Source organism: Camelus bactrianus, chromosome 15, assembly GCF_048773025.1.
Source record: "Camelus bactrianus isolate YW-2024 breed Bactrian camel chromosome 15, ASM4877302v1, whole genome shotgun sequence".
Classification (NCBI taxonomy): domain Eukaryota; kingdom Metazoa; phylum Chordata; class Mammalia; order Artiodactyla; family Camelidae; genus Camelus; species Camelus bactrianus.
In genome coordinates, this window is record NC_133553.1 from 50,211,007 (window position 1) to 50,237,957 (window position 26,951).

A 26,951-nucleotide genomic window follows, 5' to 3' on the forward strand; every position below is an offset into this window, starting at 1 on the left:
CTTCTTTATCCAGTCATTTGTCAATGGACATTTAGGCTGTTTCCATGTCTTGGCTATTGTAAATAGTGCTGCTACGAACATTGGGGTGTAGGTGTCTTTTTGAAGTAGGGTTCCTTCTGGATATACGCTCAGGAGTGGGATTCTTGGGTCATATGGTAGGTCTATTCCTAGTCTTTCGAGGAATCTCCATACTGTTTTCCACAGTGGCTGCACCAAACTGTATTCCCACCAGCAATGTAGGAGGGTTCCCTTTTCTCCACAGCCTCTCCAGCATTTGTCATCTATGGACTTTTGAATGATGGCCATTCTGACTGGTGTGAGGTGATACCTCATTGTAGTTTTGATTTGCATTTCTCTGATAATTAGTGATATTGAGCATTTTTTCATGTGCCTATTGATCATTTGTATTTCTTCCTTGGAAACATTGCTTGTTTAGGTCTTCTGCCCATTTTTGGATTGGTTTGTTTGTTTTTTTCTTATTAAGTGCTTGTATGAGCTTCTTATATATTCTGGAGATCAAGCCTTTGTCAGTTTCATCTTTTGCAAAAATTTTCTCCCATTCCATAGGTTGTTGTTTTGTTTTGTTTATGGTTTCCTTTGCTGTGCAGAAGCTTGTAAGTTTAATTAGGTCCCATTTGTTTATTCTTGCTTTTATTTCTATTGCTTGGGTAGACTGCCCTAGGAGAACATGTTTGAGATGTATGCGAGATAATGTTTTGCCTATATTTTCTTCTAGGAGGTTTATTGTATCTTGTCTTATGTTTCAGTCTTTGATCCATTTTGAGTTTATTTTTGTGTATGGTGTAAGGGAGTGTTCTAGCTTCATCATCTGTTCCTTCTTAATGCAACTACAAGTTCTCCCAAGCTAGAATCACATCTTTGAATTAATAAAAATAAATTTCTCACAATGCTTATTATTGTCTAGCTTACACAAATATGCTAAATAAATAATTGTGGAATACAAGTAGTAACATTGAATCAATACATGTGGAAGTGCCAAAAGTTATTCCAATGCAGTATTAACAAAAAATTAATGACAATTATATATATATATATGGACCTACTGATTACAAAATGAAACTCAAGTTACTTAATGACATGCAAGGATCATCTCAAATGCTAAACTGTGTTTCTAGTCTCATTTTCCACCACTCTCCTCTACATACCTATTTCAACATGCCTGAATAGTTAGGATTTCAAGTCTTTGCTCATTCTACTACATCCTCTCATGGAAATGCTCTTACTGACACAGGAGAGAAGGGGGCAGGGCACAACCATTAAAAGAATGACACAGCAATTGAGGATAGGACATAAACTGGTTAGAACCAACACAGCCCAAGATGGTGGAAGATTCAACTTCCAGTAGACATTGAGCCTCATTATAAGCTTCCTGTAAGACATAAGCTTGCTAAATGACACACCCACAGAAGCCATGACAGTTTCCAGACTGACCATAAAAGGCCAAAAAGTGACAATGGCCCAATTCCTGGAAATCCCCACCCCTTCTCCAAAATAGCTGAAATAATCCTCTCACTTATTAGCATATGAAATTATCCAGCCCATAAAAACTAACAACCCCATACCCTGGGGCTGCCTCTCTAGCCTTCTGAGACAGCCTGCACTCTGTTTATGAAGTATGTATTTCCCTGAATAAATCTACTTACACTTTACTATGGCTTGCTCTTGAATTCTTTCCTGCACAAGATACAAACCTACTCTATGGCAACATTACCTACTAAATTAAAATAAATAAATAATAAATAAAAAGGATTCCTTGGGTCTAAGTCCAACTCAAATGTTACTTTCAGTATGATTTAGTCACCCCTCCTTTCCATTCATTCTTGGCTTTTCATCTACTTCATCATTCAATAAGTGAGCTACAAGCCATTGACGAGGAAAGATGATCTGAGAATATATAAAGTGTCATTTGCCATGTATATATGTATATATGGTCATCCAAGTTACTCTAGACAGCAGTTGTAATACTTATGACACAACTACATTACACAGATCGCATGTCTTCAAATCTAGCACAGCCTTCTTACTGCTCTTCCTGTGTCTGTCTACCACCTAATCCCAAGGCCAATACCACACATTTAGATGTTTGTTAAAGCAGCACCTCATTTCTGGATTCAATTTCTCTCTCAACTATCTTTTGCTTTGTAGCAATCCACTCCAAAATTAAGTGACTCAACACAACAATTCATTTGTTTGTAATACTACAGATGAGTCAGTTAGCCCAGCCTAAGGTAAGATGGAATGTCTAACTCCTGTGTTGTGGTGTCTGAGCTTACTCATGTGGTTGCAGTTATCTTGGGTTCATTTCCTAGGGCTTCATGGTCTGAGCTGGTCTTGGTAGCAGGTCTGGTGATTGATAATGCTCTTAGCTGGGCCATATGTCTCCAGTAAACTAGCCCAGGATTCTTTACATGAACTTAGCAGTGAGAAGGTGAAAGTGGTAGCAGCAGGGACATGAAGTCTAGGCAATGAAATCATATAACATCACTTCTTATATTCTGTCAGCCATAGAAATTCACAGGGCAGGCTAAAGTCAAGGAGTAGAACCATCACATTGCAAAGGGGAATGCAAATTAGGATGGACAAAATTATTGCAAATATTTTTACAAATAACACACCAAATGCCAGTCTAGGAGGAGTGAAATATGTAATTGAGTTTATGCCTCTGTGGAGAAGCACGTAAAGTGTGGCTAATGCTTCTTGGAGGAGGTAAATAATTCTAACAGAAAAGAGGAGGCTTTCTGGAAAAATTTATAATTTTTAAAGCATGAGAATTATCTTTCCTTGAAAGTTCTTTAAAGCTGTGCCTGAATTCGATTAGCACTTGTTGAATAAATAAATAAGTCGGTATGCCTATGAAACAATCTAGACTAGTGTCCTACACTGTAAAAACTTTTTAACACTTTTTAAAAAAACTGTTTCCCTAAAGATATATTCAGGTTTATTATTGATTCCTAATAATGTATATTTTCTTAAGATATATTTTATTGTCTTGAGGTCAAAATTATTTTTAGTCATCCATCCTAATCTTTTATTTTAAAGCCTCCCTCTGTATCAGTGGTCACGGCCCTCTTCTTCATCTCTTCTATAAGATTCTCTAAGTCTTCCTAGCTGTCCCCTTTCTCTATTAATAACTTTATTTTCTAACTTCATTTTTGGAACTAAGCTAAAAATATTTAAACACAATCCATTCCTCTTAAATTAACTTTCAAATCATATTGTTTCATATTTGCAGAAGAGTCTTTTTTCCTTCCCCCTCTTCCCTGCATAATATTATAGAGATATTAATTATAAATTATGTATTAGTTTTGACTCTAACTCTCAAAGAATTAAAAATGCAAAACAAAATGTGCAGTGGATCAAGGAGGTATTGCCCTCTGTAATTACAGGAAATGGTAAAGCTTCCAATTCCTGTTTTCCTGTCTGCTGCCATGTCCTTTATCTTTGTTTTCTCAGAAAAGACTGAAATTTAGGCATAGACTACATTTTTTACATAGGGAACCATGAAAGGGATTATAAAAGACAATCAGCGTGTGCCTTTCCCATTAAATTTTGTGCTCTCTCAACATCATTCTGTCTTCTGGCTTTCCTTTCAACACAACAGCCAAGTGGTGGGGGGAGTTTTCCTGATCCAGTCTTGCATTTGTGTTTCCTTAGCCCTACAGTGACAGGGACAGAAGTGCTCAGATCAAGAACAGAGATAGTTAGAGTTGAAAGGAGACATTCTTAATATAGATATTGCCCTTGAGGCTTTCTGTATTAAATAATAGAGATTTTTTTCCTTCTCTCTTTCTAGTAGAGCAAATAGAGAAAGAAGTATAAGCCAAGAGGCAGTGTAGATTGGATTGGGTGTGACTCATCATTTCCACTACATGGGTGTGGATCCCAGGCCACCTTTCCTTGTCTACTTTAATCACATTCCTTCAACATCCTACAGCTTTATTCTGCTGGAAGAATTAATACTCACAGTATGCCAAATGTGTTCCAAGAACTTAGGAGCCTTCTTTGTTCTGTCTTTGCACTTACATGTTTGGAAGTTATCTTAGAGTGCTGGAGATCACAAAGGGACTAAAAATATCACCTCAACTCTAAAATGAGATGTATAGAAAGAGAAGTTGGTATTGCTGGCTTCCTTTGGAGGCCTTCAGCCCTTCCAGTCCCAAACTGCCCCAAGCTTTGAACATTCCTTGGAGTAGATGGCTAGATGTGAGTAGTATGTGAGTAGAATGAAGGACAGGGGAACTGAAATAGAGAAGAGAGCAGAACTCTTGTGAGAGTAGGGATTTTAGGTCTAATATTGTGTATGTCAGGGAATATCATTTGACAAGTATTCATATATCTACAGGGCAAAGGTAATATGGAAAATGACAATGATACACACTGAAATTATTACTTACTAGAAGGTTGTGATCATATATTTAAAGTTAAATAATAATTTAAAAAGTAATAAAGGTAATCAAATAAAAGAAAATTAAAAATAGAAGCCAGCATTCCTTTGTTTCAGTGATATTATGCTCTAATCCTTCTGGGAAGTGTTCATCCTACAACCATCTCTTGCTGAATTTTTAAAGATGCTTAAAGATGTAAAGGAATTCATACTTACACTTGTATGTTCTCTGGATTGTTACCTCCTGGAGGAAGAAATATTGTCTAGATGGGTTCTGTTATTTCCAGGGCTTCCCTAGGAGCAATTAAACAAGTGTTAATAACGTATATGAAATATAAATAAACCCTGAAAAACAAGGAGCACTTGAGGGCGACCAGGTATTCCTTTATTCCAACAATCACTCATTATTCTAGTCAGGTAGCTTTTAAAAGTAGTTTTTTTAAAATGGGAAATCTCTTCTTTTGAAAATAAATATTATACATAATAAAAATATTACATATATATATATATCTCAGATAAAAAAAGCATCCATTGCCCTGCCTTCTCCCTGAAAACCTTATCTTACTTCCAGGAGACATTGAGAATCCACCAGTAAACCTTTGGACTTTGTTGGGCATCGTTTGATAACTACTGTAGCTTGGCCTAGGTCAAACCTCAAAACTTTTTTAGCCTCTGCTGCCATGGTTGTTCTGTCATTTATTATGTGACTAGGAACAAGCTTCTGCTGAGGCTCCAATTTTTTAGAATTTGAGCAATAAATGTAAGTAAATCTCGTATCTCATTTCCCAACTAAATACAAGATAGATATAGGTGTCATGCAGATGGACTTCAAAAAGCCCTTATATTATTAATAAAGTTGTTTGCAGGACACAGTTTTGGTGGAGGCAAATGATGGTTGTGATCTCTGCCCCCTCCCACCTCTTGCACTGCTGGAATAGACAGGCCTGTCTGGTTACAGGTAAAACTGGATCGCTGCGAGCCTATCTATACGGCCAAAAGAGCTAATGAGCATGCACCCTGTCGGTAAGCAGCCAGATCTCAGAAGAAGGATGGGAGGAAGACGCTGGAAAGAGCACGCCCAATTCTCCCAAACTTACAAATAAAATAAATTACTTCCCTAGTGGTGAGGTTGTAAAGATGTAAAGAAATACACAGGGGGTTACTCTAATTGGGGTCTTTCAAAATGCAAATACTGAGGGTAGACAGTAAATGCTCCCCAAACATCTCTCATCTTAAATTTGGGTCAAATTACAACCACTTGAGAGATTTGTAAAAGTGAAGTGATTTTTTGAGAGTAGTTATATAGTATATAATAGCACTATCTTTATTATCTTAATTATTGTTTATTGTTCACTTTATTAATATGTTTTTCATTTGTTGCTATTTAATGACAAAATCATCTCCGTAACAGGATCACCAAGCACATTATGACAATCATACAGTTAATTTGACTATATAGGTAATTGTTTTTACATGCGTGATGACAATATGATTCTCACTTTAAATGTTTAAGATTACAGAGTCGCTTTGAAGATGACTGACTGCCAAAGAGAGAAAAAAAAGGAAAGAGGAAAAGAAGGAAAAAATACTATTAATTAGATATTTTGTTTAAGAGGTTTAAACCACCAGGTTCCAGTGTAAAGTCTGCTTACCTAAAATCACGATACCATTAATCAATTTCTACTCTTAATTTAATATATAGCTTTGTTTCAGAAGGTCTCTTCTTACTAATTTCCTAACATCATTTTAAGATTCCAAATAAGCTTTTTAAAAAACACTTTTGTAAAGAAAACTTACGTATAATTTGATAAAACTCTCACTGATCCTCACCATCATCCAATATGAATGTGATCATATCTTCATATTTAATCATAGCATTCTATTTTAACTCTTAGTCTGATGTACCCAGAAAGATTCTCAGTTTCAGGACTTTATGATCACTCGATCCTACAAGACCTTATAGATTTTTATGTTTAACAGCAATGAAACTGAAGGTTAAGGGACTACTTCTGCACTGCTGTTATCAGCATGCTATAAGAATAAGCGTGTGCTAACCTTATCTCTTTCCTCATACAGCCATCATCCATTCTATACACTAGAGAAGGGAAGAAGAGCAAACTCACAGCAGTATCATTCCCACAAGGAGCAGGAACACATCCTGCCTTATTATGCCTAGGTACAAACTTAACTGTAACCATTTATGGCAGAAGGAACCAGAACACTAATATTTAGAAAGACATGGCTTCTACTTCCTAACAGTTATTTTTGATAACTATAGTTTGAAAACTAATTATATTAAATACCTGTTAGTGGAATACATTTATGACAACATTTTACTCCAGTCAACATTTTCCATGTTATTAAAGTGAAGCTCCCCAGTTCTTCTGGTTTGAGAAACTAAACTGCTTCATTAAAAAAAAAAAAAAAAAAAAAAAAAAATCCTTGCATCAAGTTTTTGCTTGTAGTAGTAAATACGCAATTTTTTTTTAATTATAGAGGGATTTTAATGTTCAGAGCAGATTTTGTTTCTTTTGAGTTGTTTTCTTTCTTAAACAGGTTTTGATATCAGATCAGGAAGCCTTGCTGAAATATACAGTTCGTGGAACAAGCATAGAGTACAGGTAGGTTATGAGGAGCAGATTTTTAAAAAACTATTCTTTTGCAGCTTCTTTGCAGAGATTCCTGGAGAATAGCCAACATGGAATCAATTCTGAAATACTCTGCTAACCCATCTGGAAGAACATGTTTGTTTCCCAAACAGCCAAAGAGCTCTGCAAGGTGAAGCCAGCCTTCCATAATGGGAAGATTTCCCTAAGGTGAAGTCTGTAGCAGGTGGCACAGATGTCACTATAGTGGCGTATCAGGACAATGGGAAGATGCGGCTAAAAGAAACAGACCACGATATGAGCATATTGGTGTCTGGGGAAGTCAAGCAGTGCCTTGCAAAACATCTCCCCGAGAACTCAGATTTCAGGTCACTCACAGAAGCCACGAAGATGAGAAAGCCCAACAGATACACATGGACAAGGGCTAGATATTTAAAGAGACATCAGTATTCAGAGAATATGGAACACAGGATTTTAGCACAGAAAAGAAACTTGGAGATCATTTAACTCAAATTTTTCACTTTATAAGTGAGAAAATGTACACTAAGACTGAATACTTGGCTTGCATTATTTTTTGCAACAAGCTTATGAGAGAAGAAATGTTAGGATTCATTATGAATATTTGGAAACAACCTAAATGTCCATCTACAAGGGAACGGATAAGTAGTTATACTATCTCAACAACTGTATACAGGAGAATAGGATACATGGATTGTGCAAGTGTGCAGCTCACAAGCTTCTGAAACTGAAAATGGAACTCCATTCAGACCCCATGATCTGGAAATGTGGAATAATTAGATTTCCCACTTGTTCCTAGATTTGGGGCAATTGCCTGAATAATGGAAATGGAAACTAGAGAGACAGACAAATGTGCATGACAAAAAAACAAGGAAGTGTGCCTATTACCTCATCACCCAACAGAAAGATGCCACTTGCTGGAAAAGTGACTCTGGCATCATTTTCAGAATGAGAGAACTGCTCATACAACAGTGCTATCCTAATCATCTAGAACAAAAAGCCAATGCTTTCCTCTTAGTAGCCAATGTTTCCCCACTCCCCTACTATATTCAGGGAGATTCTGAAAACAAATGTCTTAACACTAGAAACAATGGTGGAGGGGTGGGCTCTGGAAGGAACTGAGTGTGTGAGAGAGGGGAGATATAGAGGGTTAGGCGTGGGAAGTGAAGTTGGATGGCTGGGTTCTAGATCCAGTTCTGCTATTCCCTCATCCATTCTGTAATGGGGACAATCTCCTTAACACTTAACCTTATAAGTGTATCTTGCTCGGGTGTTTTCAGAATGACTGGTACAGTTTCCATACCAAGTGTGACCAGATCAATCAACTAGAGAAGTTCCTTTAATATTTGTGGTAAAGCTAGTTTGGTGGTGCTGAATTCTTTTAGCTTTTGTTTATCTGTGAAGCTTTTGATTTCTCCATCAAATGTGAACAAGAGACTTGCTGGATAGAGTATTCCCTTTTGTTACTTTAAATATATTGTGCCATTCCTTTCTGGCCTGTAGAGTTTCTGCTGAAAAATCAGCTAATTATCTTATGGGGAGTTCCCTTATATGTTACTTGTTGCTTTTCTCTCTCTGATTTTAACATTTTCTCCTTATCTTTAATTTTTGTCAGTTTGACGACTATGTGCCTCCGGGTGTTCCTCTTTGGGTTAATCCTGTGTGGGACTCTCTGCACTTCCTGGACTTGAGTGATTGTTTCCTTTCCCAGGCTAGGGAAATTTTCAGCTATTACCTCTTCAAATATTTTCTCAGCTCCTTTCTCTCTTTTCTTCTCTTTCTGGGACCCCTATAATGCAACTATTTGTGCACTTCATGTCGTCTCAGAGGTCTCTTAAAACTATCTTCATTTTTTTTTCTTTCTTTTTTCTTTTTTCTGTTCTGCAGTAGTGATTACCACTACTGCCTTCTAGCTCTTCTCTGATCCGTTCTTCTGCCTCATTTAGTCTATTTTTAGTTCCTTCTAGTATATTATTCATTTCAGTAATTGTATTCTTCAACTCTGTTTGGGTACTCTTTGTATTATATTTCTTGACCTTGTAGAAGTCCTGTGCATTCCAACAGTACACTTCTCTCTTGTCACTCAAGAGCCAGGATCCAGCTGGTCCCAGGGCAGAGTCTGGCCTGAGTTTGCAGATTATTTCCACAGGCTTTGGGATTGTTGTTTTCTTATTTCTGGTATCTGCCTCCTGGTGGGTGAAGCTAGACTAGAGGCTTGTGCAGGTTTCCTGGCAGGAGTTGGTGGAGCTTGGTCCTGGCTTGTGTTCTCCAAGAAAGTGGAGATTGAGACAAGAGGTTGAGTTTATCTAGGAAAAGGAGGGGTAAACCAATACTAGAAGGCATTTTCAGATTGGTCACCCTGAAGAGTAAAGTGTCCTCAACCCTGCTGGAACCTGTGAGAGCTGTATAGATTCTGCCTCAGAAGGGTTCATCTCTGGACTGGAAGAAGAGAACATTTACAGTTGGTTGCTTCTTCCCATCTGTCTAGGCTTACCCAGCAGGTGCTTACGTTCTTAGCACTTTTAGGTTGTGCATGTTGTGAATGATCAGGATTATTTCAGGTTCCCACACTGAGTAGTGAAGTAGCCCAGAAGGGCAGAGCCTGCCGCTAAAGTAAGGTGCTGCCCGGTTCCACCCACCTGAAGGCAGCTGCCATAGAAAAGACTGGTAGAAAAGACAGGCTGAGATAACAACGTGAGTCAGGACACAAAAGGAACTCAATATGCTATTTGAAAGTAATATTAAATACTATTATTGTACTTTTAAAATTCTTGATTAAACCATTAAAGAAATTTAATCTCCTTTAAAGCCTTAACATAGTGTGTTATTGTAGCTTAATAAGTCTTTATTAAAACATTAAATGAAGAGTCTTAGGTTTTGGTGTAAATAGCCAGAGGAAGAAACATGTCCTACCATGAACTTTAAGGAACAAAAAAAGAAATAAGGGCAATATTCTTGGATATTAGATGTTTTTCATAAAAACCCTACACCAAACATAATATCATTACTATTGTAAGATAATGAAATGTGTAAAAATTTAAAAATTGAAATAAAATATTGACTTTTTTTTTTACCATCAAAGGTTGACACTAAAATAAGTATGTCAAATGTATCCTGGAGATTTCTGGTTAAGATGGCGGAGTAGTAGGACCACGAGCTCACCTCCCCTCATGACTACAATAAAACCAGAACTGACTGCTAAATAGCCATCTGAAGGAAAAAGCCTGGAACCTAGCAAAAAAAAAGATCTTCTTCAACTGGAAACATAAAGAGGGAACCACAGCAGTATGGTAGGAGGGGCATGCTCACGATATAATCAGGCCTCATATCCCCGGGGTGGGCAACCCACAAGCTGAAGAATAATTACATTGCAGAAGCCTTCCCACAGGATTGAGAGTTCTGAGCCCCGTATCAGGCTCCCCACCCTGGGGTTCTGGCATTGGGAGAAGGAGTCCCGGTTTGGAAGGCCAGGGGGGCTTAACTCCAGGAGCCCCATGGGACTAGAGGAAACAGAGACTTCACTCTCTTGGGAAGCACACACAAATCTGGTGTGGGTCCAAGGGCAGAGGCAGTGATTTCATAGGAACCTGGGACAGACCTGATTGCTGGTTTTGGAAGGTTTCCGGGGTAAGTAGTAGGTGGCTGTGGCTCACCCTGGGCACATAAAAGCTGGTGATGGACATTCAGGGAGTGTTCATTTACATGAACTTTCCTGGAGGCTGACATCTTGCTTGGGTCATCAGCACCAGGACCTAGCCCCACCCAACAGACTGTAGGCTTAAGTGCTGGGAAGCCTTAGGCGAAACAACATATTGGGTGAGAACACAGCCCCACCCATTATCAGACTTCTAGAGCCCAGGGCAGCCTCGAAACACACCCCCAAGGCACGGCCCTACCCACCAGACGGCCAAAGGTCCCAGCAGGATTGCTCCTCAAGGTGACTGATCTGAAAGTGCCCTCTTGTATTAGTTTTCCCCTCTTCTTCCCAGATAAACTCAAGCCCTTGTCTCAATCTCCACTTTCTTGGAGAATACAAGTGTGAACAAAAAATACTGCAAACTGTATCAGTAAACAAAGAATGTTGAAATCATCAAGTCATCTGCGGCTGCAGCCACCCTCTAGGGAAAACAAGCCTGCAGCCCAGCCTCTGCAGCCACTCACAATGGGGCACTCTGAGGGGGCTCAGAATAATAAAGGACAAGATACTGGCCCTAGATAGCTAAATGCTTGTCAAAGGAATGAATTGGATGAGCCCACATGTTTGCTTCCTCCCATATGTAGAAAAGCACTAAATTCTTTAACTTGAGATGCCTGGTTTTCTTTAGATAACAAGTAATCTTTTATTGTTCCAACAACCTGGTCTTTGTTGTAAAGCTCCTATATAGCCTGGCTCCTCCCCTACCTCTTCAGAGCAGTTCCTCAGAGCTGTCTGAGAGGCTGTTATCCCACCAAATAAAATATAACTCTCAACTTTTAGGCTGTGCATTTATTTCAGTCGACATAAGCTAAGACAAATAGAAAATGCATTTTTATCATATATCTTATCGTATTTTTTTATTTTGTATTTTTATTATAATTTTTATTTTCTTGAAAAAATTACCAAAGATGATTATAAAATACATATGTGTGCCTTGTACTTTTTAAAGGATTTACAGGCTATATCTATTATTTTGAAGCCGTAAGAGGAAAAAAGGAAGGAATCTATAATCATTTCAACTAGCATATTGGATGAGTAATATTCCTCAAGTTGTTGCTTGTAATTTCTTTTGTTTCATAAGGTACAGGATTCATTAATGAGTTTAGGATTAAAACTTATATAAATGGATAGGACATATTAGCGTAGTCAGTAGGTTGCCAATCTTGTTATAAAGGATTTAAATGAAGGTAAATAAAAGATAGGCTGTTAAATCAAGGATCAAAAAGTTAATGGTATTTGTGTGAGTAGATGCAATGTTTTTAGCATCAGCACTGTATTTGAATCTTGACTATAGAAGCTGGTTACTACAGGGTTTCTAGGCCAATTAGCTTTGGGGTAGTTCCAAGGAACAGATAAAAATACAGGGTTTGTGACTTTTACTTGTGAGAATTCAGGTGAAAATCTTTTTGGCCTACCTCCCTGTGATCATACCTTAGAAACAGATTTCACATATATGAATATCAAAATATTTGACCTGATTCTGAGTGAGTACATTTCACAATGCAGGACAGTTTTATCAGTGGCCACAACTGGTTCAGAATAGTTCAGAAGAGGAGTATTCTTAACTGCTGGCCCACGGTTTTCTTAGCGTATGTCATTTGGGGCTGGTGACTTATATGCTTATCAACCATCTCATTGTAAAGGTGGGATAATGGTGTCCCAAAGAACTTAAGTGATTTGCTTAGCATGACCCAGAGTATTAATATGAAAGCCAAAATTTAGACCCAAATTGTGTCAGCTTTTAGTTTATATCCTTTTCTCTTTTTTTTTAAACTTTTATTTCATTATTTTTTAAAATTTAATATATTTTTTAAAGTTCTTCTGTTTCTTTTTTTCTTTAAGTTTCTTTTTGGGGTGGGGTAATTAGGTTCATTTATTTATTTATTTTTGGAGGAGGTACTGGGTATCAAACCCAGGACCTTGTGCATGTTAACCATGCCCTCTACCAACTTGAGCTATACCCTCCCCCACAATACACTTTTCTATCCTATCAGACTGTACCAAACTCACTGACCATTGTTCTGACAATCTAATTTTACCTATTTTTAATATTGTTAAATATAATTGATTTCTTTGATATTAAAATCATACTTTAAAAAGTTTTGTAAAGGGTAAAGTTTTGTTAGAGTATTAAAAACATACCCAAGTTTTGTAAGGATTTGTTTCATATTTGTACAAAGTAAGCAATCACAATTATGTTTTCTGTTGAAGAACACTGCAAACGATCTTTTGCATAAAACTTTCTTCTCACTCTATTCACTTTACTATCTAATTTTCACTGTTAACAATTCATTTCATTTAGTTAAGCATTATCCTCTTCCTCCTATATTCTTTTGAACTGCAAATATTCCTAAGCAAGGTAACATATTAAGTCACTGTTTCCTCGTTTTGAATACAAATTCCCAGATTACACTTTTGTTAGCAGATGGACGGACCCCTCAATTAGGAAGCCCTATAAAGTGTGGGTTTACCGCCGGCTGTGAAAACATTTGAGCAGCAGAGGCAGAGGGAAGAAGTGAATGGTCTCTGTTGCTCAGAAGGGGAAATGGAAGAAAGTGCTTGAGCAGGCTTGTCCTAATCCACTGTTTGACTTCTGCTTTTCTATAAACAACAGGCAGGGGTGGGGGGTAGGGCATGGCACAGGGTCCTACTCTGTATCATTATGATGACACGGAGAACAGAAGGTTAGGGAGGAAAATTAATGTTAAATGGAGAAAAAAATGCATTTATTTTGCTTATTAAAATCTTTATTAAAACATTAAATGGAGAAAAAATGGGAAAAAATACTAAAGACAAAATTTGTAGTCTGAAGGGACCTTAAAAATCTTTTACTAGCCTCATCTGGTGCTTGAAGCCTGTTTGTGATAATTCAGATGTTCCAGTGACAGAGAGTTTCCTACTTTCTGATGAAGTTTATGCCATCTGTGACAACTGGGACAATCATTTTAGACAGTTAGCCTTTATACTGCACTGCAATTTGTCACCCAGTAGTTTCTTCCATTGATTCCTATTTCCTCATCCACTTGACATGCTTCCCAAGAATACAAGGATGATCTGGCCTTTTCTACAAACCAAATATTTCCCTTTCCTTCCGGGAATATGATGCATTCCTCCCATAGCTTTTTCTCTACCATAGTTGGTCGTTGCTAAAAGATGGGGCCCAGAACAAAACCTCACTATTTTTGCTAGAACCAACTTTTAAAAAAATCAGACCCAGGTGTTAACAAAAGTTGTCAAAGGGAAATAACTTATTTTTTATTTTTATTTTTTAATCCATAGGAGGGAGAGTTAAAGGAAACAGTAAAGGCTTCAAAGCCTTGAGTTGAATACAGGATCTGTGCTATAATGAGGTTTCTGGGTATTTTTAAAAAATCAAATCAAAGAAGTTCTACAATTCTCAGAAAGTGTAGATAGATATAAACTTGCAAAGGTGCCAATTAGGGATCCAGAAAAGAAGATATAAAATTCTTCCTATTGGGTAAAAGGTGAAATAGAAATTAGGACCTAAATACATAAATTCTGAAAAATCTGCCTAAGTCTCTAAACCTCAGAATAGTTCTAAGGACTTGCCTTTCAATCTCTTCACTACGCTGAGAATGTCAGCGTGCCAATCTATGCACATCGCCTCTTCAGCCCTTTTAACATAATCTATTCACAGCCAGGAAGGAAAAACCTCCCAGGGGATATCACTGATTTTTTATTTTATTTTTTATTAGATGTCTTTTGACGAGTCCTTTTGCACTACACAGCATGGGAATTCCAATCAGTCTTCATGTCTGAGTTCTAGAAGTTCTTTTCATTATGAAAATTAACTTACCTTAAAGGGAGCTCGTTTGCTCCCAGAGATGGTCAGATGCATGGCAGGGTACGTAGGACATTCTTAGTGTGGACATGTTCATTCTGATGTAAACACACATATCTGGAATTTAATAATAAGAAAATGAGATTGAAGCCTTCCCCTGCAAACATGCAAACTTACTTTGGAAGGGCACCCACTTATCCTTGATGGAAATTTTTAAATTATGGTAAATACTTGGACTAATATCTTTCCAGATACCACTGGTTGAGGGAAGAAGGGAAGCAGGAAATTGAGGCAACCATTAAGGTAGTTATTCCAAATGCTCTATCTTTTCTTTTTTTTCCTGTTACTCTCCTTCTTGTCAATTTAGTCCATACTCACATATTAGAATTATCTCTGCTCCATCCTCTTTGGGACTCTACCCAGGCTACCCCATGTGTCTGGAAATGTTCACACCATCCCAGTTTAGATGCCTCCTTTTCATCAATGCATCTGAATTCTCTCCTTTTATCAACAAGGAGTCCTGGGAACTTGAACCTTATCCATACTCTGTGGATATCATGCTTTACTCAACATTTTCCAATCTGGCCACTAACCATTTTGATAACCTATTGTGAATGAAAATTACTGCAAACCGTATCAGTAAACAAAGAATGCTGAAATAATCAAGTCATCAGCGGCTGCCACCACTCCCCCCAGTGAAGACAAGCCTGCAGCTCAGCCTCTGCAGCCACTCACAATGGTGCACTCTGAGCAGACTTAGAATAAGAAAGGACAAGATACTGGCCCTAGATAGCTAGATGCTTGTCAAAGGAATGAATGCAGTGAGCCCACATGCTTGCTTCCTCCCATGCATAGAAAAGCACTAAATTCTTTAACTTGAGATGCCTGGTTTTCTTTAGATAACAAGTAATTTTTTACTGTTCCAACTACCTGGTCTTTGTTGCAAAGCTCCTATATATTCTAGCTCCTCCCCTACCTCTTTGGAGCAGTCCCTCAGAGTGATCTGAGGGGTTGTTATCCCAGCTCAGGTCATCCCGGCTCAGGTCCTCCCGCCAAATGAAATATGACTCTCAACTTTATGGCTGCACATTTATTTTAGTCGACACTATAATGTTTTTATCTGTTTGATCTGTTGCCCATGCAATTGATAGTTTCTCCAATTCTCCAGACTGCCTTTCATTAGTAACTGCCCTAGATCACAGGCTCCTGGAGAGAAAAATTCAGCTCATATCCATTAGAATGCCATAGTCATATGTAAAGAGAGGAGAGAAGAAGCCTTCCTATTCTGAGGTCTCTTATTCATTAATTCCTCAATCACAATCCATTACAGTTCTGCTGGGGGCACTTGAAATTACCATTATAATGACTCTTTTAGACTAAAATTTTGTTTTCAAATAACCAGGTTAAATTAAACATAAATTCCCTAGAAAGAGTAACATCATCCATTAGTAGCCATTAGTTCACTATCAGTTTAGTTTATCAGACTGTCTGACATGCAGGTCACAGAGAGCTGATCCTTCGGAAATGGGACACAGGAAAGGGAGATTTGAATGAAATGAAAGGGTGTCAGAAACGATCAGAGAATTAGATATTGTTTGGGAACTCTCTAGTTCATAGTTTTATACAGTCCTATGCTCTCTTAGCAATGCAATTATCAGTTAAGGGACAGGAAGGACTGGAAAAAGAAAAAAAATAATGAAGCATTTTCTACTAGGCAAATAGAACACATATGCATAGTAAACGTTCTCTTATGACTATAATGAAGAGTGTCATTTAGTGTTTCTACAGTAAATAACTACTAGATTCTTTCCATAGAATTCCATAATCTGTTTTTCCAGTTTTGAAGACTTTTGATTCAAAAACTAAAGATGTGAGCAATGGATGGAGAATACTCAGCAGATTAAATGGTCACTCCAGGGTCCAGGGAACACTAGAAAATTAGCCCATCCAACCACTTTGAGTTTACTCCTCCTCAGAAGACAATTTCCATGCAGACTAACAATTAAAGAGCAGTGAAAAAAAAAAACAAACTTAAAAACAACAGGATGAAAAGGCCTCACGTGTATTCTTGAACTTTAGTGACATTTGTATTTCCAAGAAGGAAGGAAGGGAAGACAATTAGTTACTTTTATGCAATTTCCTGGTACTCTTTTATTATGCTAATAAATATATCCCCTCTGACAAACTAGATAGTGTATTAGAGGCTGTGATGAAAGCTCTTAAATGTGGATCTCCTTTCCCTTGGGGAACCAGATTGCCCATTTATTGTTCCTGTTATCGTTCCTTTAAGCAAAAATGTGAGTTTATATTAGAAGTGAATTCTAAAGGGAAGCTTACTTTCCACTGGGACTTTTTAATTTAAAATGCACACACACACAGACACACACACACAGACACATACCTATAGGGGCTCTATTCTGTGTTGGAATTTATGGTACAAGATGATTTATGTACATTATATCAACATACTTCCATAGTAACTTCTAAGGTCAATATTATCATCCCATTATCTGGATTAGGAAGCAAAGACTGAAACCTATATTCTGTTGTTAAAGATACTCAAGTTTTTAAAACCACAGTATACATTTAAAATATGTTTCAATACAAAGAAAACAAACAATAATAACACTCCTGCAGAGTTGTAGCTTGCTTTAAAACCTTCTCAAGCTCTTTGATGTCCACTAACTCATTAAATCCTTATGACAACTATTTGAAGGAGGAAAGCTAAGTAACATTATATCTACTTTGCATATGAGCAAATTAAGAGATTCAGTGATTTACTAAGGTTATAGGGTCAATTGGAAGATCTGGAACTAGAAACACTTCTTCTGACAGCATATGCAAAAAAGGGACTAGAAAGTCATTTTACAGTAGATATTTATTATAATTTACACATGTATAAATTTGTATAATGTATAAATATATTATGTATTTGTTTCCTTTTCTTTTTTACTTCAGATAATTTATGTTTACTGTAGAAAATATAATGATACAAAAAAATGTAATTAAGAACAAATGTTTCCACCAACTAAAGGCAAAGAATTATTACCCTTTTGGGGACAATTATTCCAGATGTCTATAATACAATAAAACATAATATTATATGTTATGCAATGTATGTAATTTAAATAGTATAAGATGATATAAATGTTATGTTTGATATAGATGTTAAAATATTTAATACCTTGTAATAGCCTATAATGAAAAAGAATATAAAAAGGAATTTTATATATATATATGTATAAAACTGAATCACTCTATGCTACACCAGAAATTAACACAACATTGTAAACCAACTATACATCAATAAAGATGGATAGCTAGCTAGCTAGTTAGATACAGCAAGACAAAGAGCAAGCCATGTGAGATATAAAAAGAGAACCGCAAGAATGAAAAGAGAGAAAAAGATGGTAAGAGCTTGAGAGAAGAGACAGTTAACCTCTTCTTAGGCAATGACCCTTCTTATACTATTTACTATAGAAGATCAGGATGCAGAAAGTCTATAATAAAGGCCAACTAAATGAGAATAAGCCCACTGTAAGTGAACATGGCCCAAGGCAGAGCCTAGGACTGTCATTAAGGATTATTTTTTTCTCTTGGAGTGTAGGTGTTGGAAAGGAGGTAAGCAAAAATAGATTACTGTTGCAGTTAGAGTGTTATTTTCTGGATATTCTTCAATTAAAAAAAATTAAATTCTTAACCTAATGTTCTAAGGTACCAAGTCTCTAATTATTCAAGGCTGTGATGCCTTCCTTTGGGTAAGGAATGAGACCACACTGGGGGAGTCCTTCCATGCTTAAAGGTTGTTCTTTTCATTGTAGTAATTGGTTCTCTTGTGTCCTCTTGAGCCCAGATATATTGACAGTTCAGCTTTTAACAGAAGTCTCTGAAATGGACTTAATCATATTATTGAACTGCAATGGAGAATTTTTAAAGCTGCCATTCAAGTCCCTATCTTAAGTTAAACCTACCCATGTTATTCAACATAGCTCACTAGATACAATCAAATGAGCACCACATAGCTACATATCTAATATAATGAAGAATGTTCCATGTTTCCTTTCCTCACAAATACTGAAGTCCTAAGAAATTGAGTTGCAAATGTCTATCAATCCATCCTCAGTTTCTTAGGGTGGATTGACAATTCAGCTCAGTTAGAAGAATCTTACTCAGATTACTGGTATAGTCACCTTCAGCAGCTGTAGAAGAAACTGTTTACCATTGGTATAGCATGTTAGTTTTTCTAGGTCTGTCATAACATGATACCACAGACTAGGTGCCTTAAATAAGAGAAATATATTTTGTCATAGTTCTGCAAGCTAGAAGTCCAAGAACAAGATGTTGGCATGTTTGGTTTCTTCTGAGCCTTTTCTTCTTGGTTTGAAGATGGCCACCCTCTTGGTGTGTCATCACATAGTCTTTCCCCTGTGCGTGTGACTCTCTCGTGTCTTTGTATGTCCAAATTTCCTCTTCTTATAAGGACACAAGTCAGACTGGATTAGGGCCCACCTATGTGATTTCATTTAACTCTAATTACTTCTTTAAAGGCCCTCTCTCCAAATTCAGTCACATTCTGAGGTACTAGGGGTTGGGGCTTCAACATATGGAATTTTGGGGATACACAATTCAACCAGTAACAGATGAGTATAGCTTTTCCATTAAAGCAAAATTTTACAATTTTCAACAAAATGAGAATCTAATTACTAACTCTTCTCACATAAGCAAAAAATTCTATTTTCCAATTTTCGTCTGTTGTTGCCAAATATCCTTTAAGCATTCCAAATTGAGATTTGAAAATTACACATCTCTAGGTTACTTCAATTTATCTTCTACCATATGTAGATTTAAGACCTTTTGCTCTTGGGTTTCAGTTTTCCTAGCACAGTTATTTAAATTCTTTCTCAAAGTATCCTGTAATAAGAGACAAAGTCCTAGATATTTGTTCTTGCTCAAAGCATCTATTATTTAAGACTGCCAATTCTCACCTTTCTGAAAAGAACGTATCTATGACAAAAATAGTCTACCATCAATCCAACATTTAATCCAGGTCTATACCTGATTTATTAGTTTCCTGCCTTCCTCTTCCCCTCCTATTAGTAGTTTATCTCTTCTTCTTTGTAGCTTTCTTTAGAGTCTTAAAACTATTCATTCATAGACATATTGTTTTATTGTCATAACCATTCTGGCTTCCCAACTAAGATGCTTATCATTGAAAAACTTTCCTAGGATTGCCTGAAGGATCTACACTAACCTTCCCTTAAATATATATGTTTTGACCATTTGTTTATATCTTAGTCATGAGAGGGAATTCTCAGATTGGTCTTTTTACTGACTATCTGTAGATTTCACATATTTCTGATTTCAGGTTTTCTCCATTGCTTCCTGAATACTGACTTCCTGAGAGTCACTGAAGTAGATCTCCTTATCCTCAGTCTTTCAATCCCCCTCTTTGTAGGCCTCTGACTAACCTGCCAGGTCATTTGCCACTGCCCATATGTCTACTTTTATTTCCATTAAAATTGGAGGACCAAGTGTACCACCTCAATTTCTGCAAGGCAACCACTGATTGGGACCAGAGGGTAGCAGCAGTACATGGTAGGCTTACATATACCTATCATGCTGACTCATCCATGAATCAAGTGTGGAGTTTCCCTTCCTCTGTTAGCTTGTGACTGCAGGGTGTGTACTGATGGGGAGGCACCAGAGCAATAGTGGATACCATGGGGATTTGGGCTGTTTTCTTGTGCAGCTTATTTCTGATTCTGCTCATGCCTCATCCTTGATATTCCACTTCCATCTTACAATGGACTGCTTCTGAGCCTGACTTAGATCAAATTGAGTAACTCTGATTGGATGACCATTTGATACTCCATGACCAGGTGCTCTGTTTCTCCCTGGGCCCAGGTGGATGAAATTTCTTTGCTACAGAATCCTGGAATTCTAACTTATGACTCTACTTTTTGGGTCTCATTATTAATAGCACAGATACCTCTAAAACAATACCAGAGAACTGCCACAATGTATATCCAAGTGATAGGTCTGTCTTAATCATAGCATGAACTTACTGCCAGGCCCTTTCCTTCTTTGGGCCCCTAAACTGGCAGCCTTCCTTAGCTTTTAGTAAATGGGTTGGGCTAATATCCTCAAAAAGTGTGAAATATGCTGCCTCTATTTACCTGAAAAGGTCTAATAGGTGATGAGCTTTCTTTTCACTGATGGTAACTGTGAGATGCAATAATTTGTAATTCACTGTGAGAGTAGATACCCTAGGAAATCCTAAACTACCGAAATCCTAATAATTTCACTGATACGACAGACCGCTCTCTGGAGCTCAGGTTTCTTATCAAAGCTTCCAATGCACTTGCCACTTTTTGATCATCTGGCTTGGTTAACATAGTGTCTTCAATATAGTGGAACAATACACCATTCTGCAAAATATCTAGGTACTTCCAGACCTTTTGAACTACATTTTGAGAGAGTGCAGGGGCCTAAGAAAAAGATCAGAAATATATTTCTTGCCTTTTTCATATAAATGTGAACTACCTATGGTCCTCATTTTGATAGATATGGAAAAGACTACATTTACCAGATCAATGGCACTATACCACACACCTAAGATTTTGTTTATATGGTCTAGCAAAGAAATCTGGCATCACAGGTGCAGTTGAGCCTATCATTTGCTTGTGCCTATTACAGAGTAGACTAATGTCATTTTCTATCATCCGACTTATTCTTGTAGAGGACTGATTGGTGAATTAATCTGACATATTATGGCAAATACTACTTCTACACCCTTCTCCTGGGATATGACATTGTTTTTGACTTAAAATCTTGTTCAGAAGTGGAGGGCAGTTTTAAGGGCCTTTACTTGGTCTTGCCCAGCTTGCCCTTCAGGCCAAGGAGCCAATGTTAAGGTTCAGCCAACCACCAAAGATATCCATTCTAATATACATCCACATACCTTGAAAATGACCACTAGACCTAGTGAACCCAGTATGAGTTGGATCTCAGGCTAGATTCTACTTATTACTTGGTCTCCATATACCTCTATTCTAACAAGGTTTCTATGATGATATCCTCTATTTCCAGGTATTAATGTCAGCTCAGAACCCGTGTTCAATGGTCCTCAAAATGTCTGAGTGCCCCTTTAGTGTATGGGTCTCTAAGTAAAGGTCTATATAATAACACTGTAGCATAACTGTTATATATCCCTGCCATGGTTACACAGGTCCTTTCTCTCCATTGGTCAGTGAATTCTGGGAGCTGGCTCATGTCTGGAAACTGGCAGAAGATCATAACTTTATTGGAGCAGCTGCCTTCAGCTTCCTGATTATCAGTCATTGATTTATTCAGGGTATATAGATGGATCAATACCCTTGTTGACAGCCTATCTATCTTGCCCCTAGGAGTGCAGTATTCTATTAAATATTTCTATAGCCCTCTGCAAGTGAGGCCCTCTGCCTTCTACTCTGACCTGCTGCTCAAAACAATAATTGCACCTATCTTGCTTCCAATCATTAAGCACTACCAAGTAACTTCTATTATTTTGAAATCCTAGCATTCCTATTATTGGAAGCTAGGTCTATAGCCACAACGCCTGCTTTACCCTTTGCTTACAGAGACAGTCATCACTGAGCTTTTAGAATTGCCAGTCTTCCTCTTATCAGAGTATTTCTTATTGCTTTAGTAAATGCAGCACCATCGTGACCCTATCTCAAAACAGTTGCCAGTGAGATTTTTGGCCATTGCATAGTATATTCATTCATTCCCAGTCTTTGAGATTTTGATTCCCTCTCCATTGTTTGTAACACTTTTTCTGACATTTCTATCTCATTTAACATGAGTCATTGACTTTTCCAAATGTGGAAGAATCCACATAGCAGTGTATTTATTAGTACTATCTGTCAGGGTCCTTTCCAGGATGTTAAATGCTATATTTAAGGAGAGTGCTCCTGTATTGACACAACCTTCCATGTTTAAATTTCTATTCCTTCACTTTTACCCAGCATACTGAGGTTCCAGTCCCATAGGCACTCTATTGGCTCCTGCTAGTACATGAGAGCTGGGTCCTGGAATCCTTCAGCACATAACAACCTTTCCCCTCAAAGGCTCAGTAGTTCCCTAGCCTGATGATTGTGACCTTACCTTAGTTATTAGTCCGGTGGCCAGAAGGAGGAGAGACATTAGATCTTAAGTGGGGGGTAGAGACATGGGGAGTGGGGGTTAGGGTTACTAGGATCACTTCTGGTGCCACATATCATGACTCTGGAAAACAGAATCTCATATTTGTGTGCAGAAGGTTTATTGGGGTATGATCTCAGTAATAACATCTCTCAGGGATGCAGGGTGCAGAACGGGGTAGAAGAAGTAGCTGAACCAAGATGCAGATGTAAAAGTGGCCTCAACTGATCCCATGGAGAATATTGGTGTTGGGAAGGCCCCTGAAAGTCTTTCCGAATAAAGTCAAGGGACCAGGTCACAGAACCTGTACCACAACCCATTACTGCATGCCGAAATTTTGAGAGGAGTGTAACCTCTATTGAGGTAGCTTTCTTCAAATGTGGGCTGTTTCTGGAGGGACTCAGCCATGAGCCACTAGCAGCTGACATTATGGGCAAGTTGGAGAAATGAGTGCCTTGGTTCTAAAGGTTAATGTAAATGTCTTACAATAATGTTAACTGTATTTTTTGATGATAATACCTAGAAAGTACAGGAAATAATAAGGGGAAAGTTTGCTAATTTCTGATAAAGAAAGATGTTTAAGAATTCCCTCCTTCAGAAGGGAACAAGAGTGTTCTAAACTTTCCTCCTCATTCTGTTAACAGGATGCACAGTACAAAATGGTATAGAAGAAAGTGAGATGTTAGTAGTTTAAGGTAAGTAGTGTTACCAAGATGTTCTAGGCTTCAGATCAAGAAAGAAAGTAGAAGAGAAATGAGTATATGGTGGAATTTCTTCTTGATAGAACAAGGGTAAGTTTGTCAGAGATATGTGTTATGAGAGAACAAAGCATGGGTGAATTTACTTACAGTTAGAGCTGATCAATACTATGAATAATACAGTATAGTTTATCAAATACATTTTATAAAACAGGGAGTATATCTTTGGAATTTGGGGGAAAAAAAAGCTCAAGTCAATATAGGTTAAGTTATTTAACCACGGTCACATCGCAAGTAAGAACTAATATGAGGATTAGTAACTTCATTCCATTGGATTCAAAATATGTGTGTATGTGTGTATGTATAAACATAAACATAAATATATATATATACTATATTCTTTACTGCAGAATGAAATATTTTGAGGTTTGGGCCTAAGGTGGTAATTATGAAAAACAAGGTTAAAGGAGGCAGGAGATTGAATCTTAGACCAGAGGCACATGTCAGTATGAGTCATGGGAATGAATAGGGTGGAGCAGACTGAGTTTGTTTAATTTAATGGGTCCAGTGTTCCAAATGTGGCTGCAAATGGTGAGAGACTATTAGTATATGGAATTATTGACTTGAGGTTCTGTGGAGAAACCACTGAAAGATTTCTGAAACTCAAGTTTTTTCAAGCTTAGTCCTTCATCATAGAATTTTTGGCAAATATTTCTGTTTATAAGCTGAAGTAAATTTAAACAGGAAACTTTACAATTTTCTTCATGATTGCACAGCAGCAATTTCAAGACTGTTTTTCTTGGGAATTTACTTGGTAATTACTAAAACTCCAAAGCTAATTATGTTGTTACGCTAGTAAGACTGTAGGTATGGATGAGAAGTCTTCTCCATTAACAGGCAATATTTATAGGTACTAGTAATTCTACTTTCACCCTAAACTCTTCCTCTCCTTTTTCCCACCCCTTAGTGGTGGAGGGAAGCCATAATTCAATTGACATGTCTCTTTGAAGAGGGAGAATTGGCTTAAAAAACTGTTTAGTTAGAACAGAAAATAATTTCTTTTTTTAAGAAGCAAACAATCAAGCCATATACTTGTAATTTGAGAGACTCTGAAAACCCAAAGATGCTCTATTTTAAAAGAGCAAACTGATTTCTAAGACAACTGAGATCTCTTTAACAAGGCAGAGCTATATAGATTATAAATAAGTTATATTAAATAAGCAATCATGGACTACACCGTTGTTAGGAGCTAATATCTGGCACCCCACATGAGTAGGATGCTGTTTCTATAAGCTGTTAAATGTGTATTGAGGTATGAGGCTTCAAATATACAAGACTATAAATATACTTGGACAAGCACTGTATCTAAAGCACGCTACATTGAAGCAAAGGCAGCTTGTATTTTAACAATACCACATTTAGGTAAGCAAAACAGCAAATTTGTTTAAACAGAATGTCACAAGTTCAAATAAATAAGCATTTATTTGAATGAGTTATTAAGCTATTAAGCGTTTTTTTTTGTTTGTTTTGTTTTGTTTTTTTGTTTTTTAAGTTGTTGTCTTCTAAGACATGAAGGGGTAATTAAACACATAAAAGGCAAGAAAGAATGTAACAAAGAATATAATGGCCAAAAGTCAAGACATGACAAAATAAAGCTTGATAGGACACAGTCATACGTTTTGGAAAATGGGAACAAGTCTAATCTTGCCTCTAGGGTACACTTGCTTTTTCACCTTGGACAAGATTATTGATACTGCATATCTTAGCTTCCCCATTTAAAATAGGGCAAAACATGTTATTATGCTGCTGATGGAGAAAAGGTAACACCTTTTGTCATAGTTAGAGATATTTGCAGTCTGATACTAAAAAAGAAAATATTTAATTTGCAGCATTTCTAAATCTCTGATAATAATATAGTCCTTAAAAGTGAAACTTTACAGCAAAATTGTCCTAAGATGTAATTAATTTAAACATGTTTGTACCCTCTATATTTCGGTGGACAGTGCTATGCTATAGAAACTCTGAATTCTTTGCTTGTAGGGACTTTGCACAGATGTTGGTTCCATTCTTGTGTGTACTATGTACCATGATGCTTGACTTTGTATAAAATATTTCAGTTCTTAATACTTCAGCTCTTAACCACTCTGAATTTCAGTACTTTACCTGTAAATCAAAGATAATAACACCAATTTCACAGAGTCATGAAAAATCGACCAACATAATCCAAGTACCTACCACAAGCAGAAAATGCTTAATACACTTTCTGTAATTTCTACATGGAAAACTAATTATAGTGGTTCAAATATTTCCTTAAAATTGAAGGTAAACTGTAATCATTATTGTCTAAATTTTTAAGTCTTTCTCTACCTACCATTCCTAACAAACAGCAGCAGTAAGAACAAATCTTCATTAATATTGGCTATTTCTGAATGGGATCTTGCTTTTATGTTATGAAATGAAGTTGCTTCTGAAGAAGACAATTATCTCAGGTAGTCTTTGTTGATATTATCATGTAAATTAGTTATTTTAAGGAGAAAGTAACTCATTGTTTCACTTACCAGGCCCTTAATAAAAATATGTTGATTACCTGATTAAACCAAACAAAATATGATCTGATTGGCCGAGTTCCAAGCACATTTACATGTTGTAAGAAAATCAGAATTTAAGATACATTTATTAGCACGGTGACATTTAAGTTCACATCAATTATATGTCTTATTGACAAGGTACTGATAATTATAGTTACTTTATGATCTAGTAAAATTTTGGATAGAGGTTAATACATTGTAAGAAAAAAATAACAATCAAAGGTTGGAGTTTTGAGTGCTTAATGAATGTGACAGACTAATTCTCAAGAAGTTATAGTAATTCATTCACACTTATCATACTGAAAATATATTGAATGAAGAACTCTTAGAACATATATGAAGTATTTCAATGGACAACATCCTTAAAGTGACCCTGAAGCTACAAATGGTCAGAAACTTTCATATATTCCACAGCTTTATTATTTAAGCTTTATGAAACTTAATGAATCATAAAAATGTAGTTAATGGATTTTTTTTCATCAGAATAACATACATAATACCATTTATAACCAATAGTTATAGTTCTCTATTACTCTGAAAATTTAACTATGAGTTTTGTTTTCTAATGATGAGTTGTTTTCCATGAGCTCTTAGGCAAATTAGGAAAAATGACTATGAAAATTTATCATCTAGGAGTTTGTATTCATTTTCTTTTTTTTCTTTTGACACCAGGTTCAATTTCAACATAAAGGTTGTAGTAAATAGCAATGTTAATAGAACAACAAAGAAAATTACAATTTGTGAAGTATCAACAATGACTAAATCTTTTTTATACTTTAAAGTAATATGCAATTCTCCTTTCTATTGATTTTTTTAATGTATGTGTAAAAAAGAAAAAAAGAAAAAAAAAACCAACTAAATTGCTGAATTGTGGAGAGATCTGATAATTTCAGAATTTAGGATAACCAGTGAATAACTGATTATGTATATGAGGGATTTTCATGACATAAAGAGTG